The sequence below is a fragment of the Meleagris gallopavo genome, chromosome 8 (genome assembly GCF_905368555.1).
Source record: "Meleagris gallopavo chromosome 8, MGAL_WU_HG_1.1, whole genome shotgun sequence".
NCBI classification, from domain to species: domain Eukaryota; kingdom Metazoa; phylum Chordata; class Aves; order Galliformes; family Phasianidae; genus Meleagris; species Meleagris gallopavo.
The window spans coordinates 28393267-28401791 of NC_139411.1; positions in this window are offsets into that span (position 1 = coordinate 28393267).

Below are 8525 nucleotides of genomic sequence, written 5' to 3' on the forward strand. Positions count from 1 at the left end.
TTTTGCTGAACTTCAGAAACTTTAAAGACAGAAGTTTGAAGTAAAATTGCTGTCTTTGTTGTTAACTAACCAAATGCTATGAGACTCACGATTCATAATGGACAATACTAGGATAAATCTGAAGTTGAGCTCATGTTCAAAAGCCTCCTGTCAGTCACACTGGAGCTGCTCACAGTAGCGGTCCACTGAACCGCAGCAGTCTTCAGATTCATTCTTTAAGCACTGGCAAAGGCACAGCTTTTCCATCTCCTTCCTTGGCAAGCGCCCGTAGCACACCATGGCATTCAGTACATGGAACATTGCCCCAGACATGGCAACCTTAGTTAGAAAGATCTGTGAAAGAAAGGAAAAAAACTTCACTACGAATTGCCGCTCAGACCTCCTGCCTCTTTCTTGTCTGACTGCAACCCATAGTCTTCTTAACCCAGTAAACCTTTAAAAAACAATGAGACTTTGTGTTGTTATTCTGTAGTGTTATCTGTCTTAGAGCTGGTTAATAACACGTGTAATAGTGCCCTGGAAAGGAGCCAGGAGCCCACGTGAGCTGTACTGGTGCGATATGCTCAGGTACAGCTACCCAGGCCACGTGGGAAAGTTCGGAAGCTAGTCATCTTCTTTGGAACTAGTCAGCATAAAACACATTTAACTGCTCCAAAAGTGAAGTTATAAATCCACTCTCCCGCAGGCAGCCATACAGAGAAGGGGAAATTACGCTGGAAAACAAAGGCTCTGCAGCGGCTGTGGGAAGCAGCGTGCAAATAATTACAGACACACTGCCAGTGAGATGCTGCAGTAGAATGGGATGTTCACTAACTACAGGAAAAAAATTCTCCCATGACATCAACAGGACCTAAATAATGATACTATAATCCAGCTCTTCAAAAGATGGCACAGAGTCATTTGTAGAAAAAGCAAAATAGGAAAAAAAAGCGATCCAAGGCTTGAGGAGAAAGTCTTCAAATTTTGGATCTTTTTAATTGAGAAAACAAATTATTGGATTATGTTAATTTCACAGGAGAAAATCCTTAGTACTCGAGGGCTTTTTGGCTTAGTGGAAAAGATTCAACCAGAATCTGAACATGAAGGCTACAAATAGGATTACACATCAATAAATGCATCCATTTTGAATAACACAGAGGTCTTATTTAAGTCTTCAGAGTTCTGGGCTGACCTTGGTTTCAAGTAGCCCCCACTTTAAGACAGAGCAGTTTTGCCAGCGTTTTGAATTGTAGCATCCTTTCTTGGGCTGCCTGTTGGCTTCCCTTCAGCCACAGGTTTCATTCCAAACTCCCCATCCCTTTGCTTATATCATCCTCTCTACTCCCAAACCAATCTTTCATACAGTGCAATAGTAGGATTTGCAAAAGAACCATTGTATAGAGTTGCACTGTGCCAAGACACCGGACGTCTTCATCTTGCAACAATGTTCTGTCTGTTGTGTGCTGCCAGAACAGAGCATAAAATCTCTTTGATTTCCAGAGAGACACTAAGGCAATTCTTTCATTATTTTATTTATTTATTCAAATTAAAGTATTATGGGTCAAAACATTTCCCTTTCACAAATTTCAATATTGCAGCTTCAGCGTTGTTCTTATTCACTTTAAACTAGGTCAAGTTACAGTACCTTGAAAAGTAGGCATTTAAAGCATGATGTCTTCGTTGCAGACCCTTTTGGTTGCAATAACAAGTAGGATGAAAGCCACACTGACATTCAAAGGTGTTAATGAATCATTAATTGCCAGACAAGCTTACTTTTTTTTTTTTCCTCCAAGTTAACTGACAACAGAAAAATTAACTCATGCTGAATTTTCTAATGGATGCCCCTGTGCTCTATAAATGCTTCACATCTCCATCAGTGCTTCCATGGATCATGAATTCAGTTCATTGTTTCCAAGTTAATTTAAATAAGAGATAATCCATAATGCCCATACTATTCTGTGTAATAAGTAATATCTATATTGTGATTTGACAGTAGATGCAGTAAACTATTGAGACCATAAAAAGCTTGCACAGGCAATACAAGCATCCAACATGGGATTTCACAATGTTTACATAGAGATTAGTTATTGCTTCCTGTATAAAAGAAGGAGAAGAGAGATTGTACTTTGAACATAAATAGCGAGTTTGTCATAGCACTTCAATAATATCACTTCTCCTTTGTTAAATTGGGAAGCTAAGAATGAATGTGTTCAAAAACTTGTCCAGTTCCCAGACAGTACTAGCACTGGGATGGAAGGGAAAATCCAGGATTAGGTCACTTTCTGCTGGAAAACTCATGTCAGTGAATGACATCATAACTATCCACATCCTTGTGGAGAGGAAAATTCAGATGGATTCACCATTATCTTTAGGTTTTACCCTTTTGTACATCTACTTCCAAAACCTGGAATAGTTTTATCACAGATTGTGCACGGTTTTGAAAACCACAGCTGATAACTGGTAGGGAAAGACTAGAAGCACTTTAGAAAGTGGGATTAAAATTCAGGTCTTGTTCAAGTGGAGCAGTGATTTAAGCTGGATATCATTATACACAATTCTATACTATTCTATGCATGAACTACATATGCAACTGTAAGTGCATCATTTCTGGAAGTTACACTACATGAAGGCAATATATGGCTGCAAACAAAAGACAAATACTGGAATATAAATACATACATAAGACACATGGCTTCTTCATGCTTAGCTCTGGTGGGACATTGGAGAGAATTAGAAGCATGTCAGCTTCTAATGGCACGCTTTACATTGAAGCACAGGCCAGCTGAGGAGACTTGGCAAGAAAAAAAAATAAGGGTGCATTTGGGGAGATTGTTTGTTGTAGATGAAACTGAGAGAAAGAATAATAATTTATATAATAGCTAAAGACTAACACAAATTTGTTAATATCATGAAAAGATCTTTCCTGCAGTCCTTCCAGCATTTCACAATTTCCTATCTCCATGCAGATTTACATAGACACAAGAACTGGCGATTGCCTCTTAGTTACAAGAGGGATAGGAGAGATAGCTAGAGCTGAATGACAGTACCTCCTCCCTGCTGAATCTCCAAACATGAAAACCCAAACCAGGTATCTGGAAAGATTTGCAAAGTCTGTGTTTTAAGGGATTATTCAGTCTCCATATCTCTGGGCTTCCATTCCCTGTTATTCACAGATGATGTTCAATAAGCTTTATTGAAAATAACACTGACTTGTTCAAAGCCCAACCGCTGAACCCCATGAAGCATAACTGCTTTGTTCTTTGTCTGCAGCTCCCTGGGCCGCTTACAGGCCATGTGGGCTCACCCATTGCGAAGGGGGCACATGCATGGCTCCACAGCTCCAAAGAACTAAACAAGAGAGTGCTGCAGTTGGGTTAAGAAAGAGAAACACAAGTAACAAAGTACTCAGAACTGGAATAGATAAGTATCTGGGTGGGATCCTCAATTTCACCATAGCCAACAACCATATCAAGTAGGGTAACGCTAAAGAAAATGGAAAGTAAAGAAAAATACTTAAAAGGTGTAACTTTCTTTTTTTGGGATAGATCTTAGTGAGATGTTGGGCACCTTCCATTGTTTTCACTAATGCTTGGAGATTATAAAAACAAGCAGTTCCCACCATGTGTATAGTCATACTGTTGTACCTGAGCAAAATCTTACTAATAATTAGCTTGCTTAACATTTTACTTTTTTTTTTCCCCCCCTATGGTTAAATGTATGTTTTAAGCCTGCTCTCCCCTTGGATGGGACTTTGAGGAGTATTCAGGCAGGCAGACTTGGCAAGTTGAAAATAGCATAGAATGACAAACTGAAGGAAATGCTAGTGATTTTTCACTTGAAATGCGTTCTAAACCCATAGGATTTACAGTGAAGGGCATCAGAAACACTTATCTTGAGAATTAATATTTTTGACCCAGGATGATCCAGAGATAGCAGATTCTGAATCCTATCTGTTCATCCTTGCAAAATACAGTTTTTTCTCTCATAACTAAGCTATTCAAGAGAGCACAGTACATAACCGTACTTGCAGAAATCGAGTGTGGTACCTTACCAAATAGGCATTACAGTGAAATTTACTGTAGCTATTATCCATGCTAGAATGTGCATATTCCTATTCCTCATTTGGACTACAAGTTACTTGCAACTTTTAATGAACACAAAGATAATCTCACCTCCCATATGCAAATAAAACCTTAATATCTCCTACAGTAAACCACAGAATTATAAAAGGTAGGAAAAGACCACTAAGATCATCCAGTCCAACTCCAACCCATCTCCCCTTGCCTCCAGGATCATTGTCTCCCCCAGCTTGCCAGACACCGTGTACTGATTTATTACCTCTCTTTCTGAGAAGAAATGTTTCCTAGTATCCAATCTGAACCTCCTCCAGTGCAACTTGAAGTCATTAGCTCTTATTCTGTGAGAAAGAAGGGAGCATGGACCTGCTGTGACTGTCCCTGCATTCTCTCTGTTTCTTCTAGAGCAGTGACATCCATCCACCCTTGCAAAATTAATTCTTGTCATGGCACTGTTGAGGAGAGCTGCCCTGTGGATACCACTGTGGCTACAGGCTGAAGTTACCCTCAGGGCATGACTGCAGCCATATGTTTACCACTTTATAGCAGACATTTCAGGGGAACAGGGAGAGAATAAGCACAAGGAAAAATAAACTACACAATCAGTGCATAGATAAGCAATTATTAATAAACTCCATTAAAAATGAAATGAGAATAGCTATTTGAGTACATAATTGACACGATGAATAAGACTAAGCAGATTATCTGCTGAAATAATGTATATTTTTTCATCAAACCAATCAGTGCTGAATAATGGCTGGCATAATGTATTTAGGTAAATATAAGAATTTCATGTTCCCCTAAGGTGACAACTAACTAATCAGCAGACATTCAAACCAAAGTACAAGTATGATTACAAATAAAAATCCCAGATAATATAGATTCATTTGAAAAAATTAACCATTTGATTAGAGATAGTGACACGATCTTTCCTAGTTCTTCCCTCCTAGGATGGCAGACATGTCTATGCACAAAAAAAGGCACAAACTGATTGGAGGACAAATCAGAAGATTAAGCATTTAGCATGGCATTTTAAAATACTTTGTGTCGTAATTAACAATGCTGCAAATTAAATTTGCAACTATAAAAGATAACTAGGCAAATTATAGCAGCCTGCCCTTCATAGCAGTACACCCTGCTTTATGGATGCTCACTTCATGTAATATGGATAAAATAGGTGCTCCCTTTATCTACAAGGACAGACAGGTGGTGATGTTCTCCCACTGAGATGTGAACACCTGCCAACGAGTGCAAAGACACATATTTAGAGAGAGCAAATAGCTCAGAAGTGATTCACTATGCTCCTATCTGCAGAACGAGAGATCTCATTTGCTCCCAACCTGTCAGGGACAAGTATCACACTCTTGGAAAGCAAGAAAGTGACTCAGTCTTCAGAACTTTCTCCTGAGGTATGGGACCCAGTTTCACCAGTATCACTCTGGGGAGGCTGTAATAACCTCCAGCAGTTATTGTAGTGCCTCTTATGCACTTCTCTGAAGTACTTCCCCAGTGTACTCTGTAGCTGCTTAGATAAAATGGGCCATTAGAGCAGCGATTAAGGTTTGCACCACAGATGCTCTTTTTGAATATCATATAATATCCCAAGTTTGAAGGGACCCGCCAGGGTTTACTGGGATCCTGAAGAACGTCCTAAAGTTCAGCAAGGGAAAGTGCAACATCCTGCTCCGTGGAGGAGCAACCCCACACACTAGCACCTGCTGGGCACCATCCAGCTGGAAAGTGGGTCTCTAAAGAAGGACCTGAGGATGTCAGTGAATACCAAGTTAAACATGAGCAAGCAATGCACCCTTGTCACAGAGGAGGCTGATGGTGTCCTGGGCTGAATCAGGAGTGGAGTGCAGAAGTCCCAATTCTGAGACCTCTGAACAGTTGCAGTATTTTACCTGACATGCTGTGCAATGATGATAAATGACAATAGTAAACAAGTTACCTTTCTATCCTAGGAATTTGGCGTGATCTATCAGCTTGGGTGAAAAGAAATCTTAGTCACATAATCTTAGCCAAGTACCTCTGTGCCCATACGTTGACTGCTGAACAAGGAGAGAATCAGAATTCAGCAAGCACAGACGTTTACCATGAGAGAAATCATACGGAAAGAACACACTGAAAGATAATGAAGCGTCAGTGAATAAGAGTTATTCCATACTAAGTTACTGCAGGATTTAATAATGCTGTTTTAGACCTTGTTCTTTGGTAAACAACTAACATCATGCTAGGCAAAATAAAATCAGTTAGTTAGAAATTTATGTTACTGTACAACAGTCAAGGTCTCTTGGTACTGATCATAGACATGTTAATAACCCTTTCATTATGCATAGCTTTTGAATTCAATACCACTGTTGTTTTGCTTACATCCCTATTACAGTGCTCTGTAAAGTTACTTTCATAATTAATTTCTCCAGGAAGAACAATTCATTTCACTTATAAGCAATTTTACAGCTTATGAGAAATAACCCAATGCCCTGCTTCCTCAGTGCACTTTCCATCAAGTATTTATGTGCAACTGGAGCCACTCTGCCTCTCTCTCTCTCTCCTCCTCTCAGCTGAACTTTACATAGACCTCAACAGTAGTTGATGCTTTTGTTCCCATTGCAGACTTGACCATTTTCTGGTGCTTGCACTACCTCCATTTTCACTAGATAATTAGGGTCAGATGCTAGTTCTGTGAATTAAAGAGCATTTGGGCTCTCCTTCCAACAAGCCCTTCTACTCCCTTCTTGCAAAACAAAGCTGTCACATGCTTTCTTTAGGTGGTGTTGGATTACATTACACCACTTGACCTCACTTGCTATGCTAAGATAATTATGCCAGGTATTTTGCTGATAAAAATCACCGTGGCTTTAATGTATGCTGTAGAGCTCTATTAGTTCATGCCAGTAGAAAATCAGGCACTTTGTAAGAATTTAGGGCCAGAGACAATACTCCAAGTTGACACAAGGGTTCTCACCAAGTTAACTGGCACGTCTGGAAGTCCTTCAACAAGACAGAAATAAAGTAAGCAAGGAACAAGCAAATTTACTTCCATAGAGCCATCAGACAAACTTTCTCCCACTTACCCAACTGTTCATCATCACATGGAAAAGAAATGTACATCCTTTTCAACAGTGTTCATTTTTGCTGACATGCCATACCACAGGGCGGCTGTTACCATATCCTCAAGCACTGTTACTGGCAATGCTATATACAGAGAGAATTGTGTAATGGACCAAATCCATTCTCTTGCACCAGAAGTCCTAAGAAGTTTGTTCTGGCACCGAGCCTGGCCCAAAGTGTTTGTTGGTATGTAAGAGGACTCCCTGCTCTTGCCACCTAGGCAGAGCGGCTCATTTCTCCAAGCCCTCAGCCATCCGAATGCACTTGTTGCATGGATTGGCTGGAGCCAATGGTTTGCTCTGTAACTTCTCTGTCTTACCTGGTCTTTCCAGATCTGTAGCAAGAGGTTATTGCAAGCTCTTACTTGGAGCCTGAAGCTGCAAACAGAATGTGAACAGAGGAACCATGGCCCTGCGCAGAGCACTTTTGCAGCAGACCATGACGCTGACTGCACCGTCCCCATTCAAACAGAACATAGAAGAACTCCTTAGTGTGAACAGTTGGTGTAAAAACCTTGCTCAGCATGCTAAGATTAGTTTTCATTAACCACCTGGCTTTAAAATTATTAATTTCACTCCCATTTTAACCAAGTGAAGTTTGCAGTATTCCTTGAGTCGTAACATTCTATTTCTATCACCAGAAGTAGTGTGTATCATTCTCTCACTCTGTCAGTGTTTTTGTTTGGTATATAGATTCTGCACTACAGCTTATTATTATTATTATTAGCTACATCTCTAGATCTGATCAGAGGATTCAGGGGATTAGTTGCACTTTTTAAACCAACTTCTTTCATTCTCTGCATATCACTTACATGCTTACTCATGTATAATAAATTACCACAGAACTGCACAAAAACACTGTTTTAATGCAAAAATGGAGGAAGACTCAGAAAAAAGCTACATCATACCAAACAAGTGCAATGCAGTAATCTAATAAAGCAGCGTTATCTCAAGGTGAGTTGTTTTGTTTCAGCTGAGTGCTTGAAATGCAATCTAATGTCTCTGTGGAAATGACTGAAAGAAACAACAGATGCCTCAAATTTTTGCCTTTCATTTCTTATTAAAATCAAGAGAAGATGGAAGGGCAAAAAAAAGGGGTTAATAATTTTTCTTTCTCTAGAAGTTCCTATGAATACCACCTACAATAATACGTGGCAATAACTGAAAGACAAAAAGCAATTTAGATGATAAGCATTAATAAATCAAAAGGTTCCTCAGGAACATTGTTCCTAAGGATAAAAGGTAGAAAAAAAAGCAGACAAATTGTACTAGTGTTCATCTGAATAGAGCAGCACTGTCCCTGCAGCCTTCAGCATGGTTGTCTTGTATTATTCCTCCCAAAAGCACTCAGTTGAAA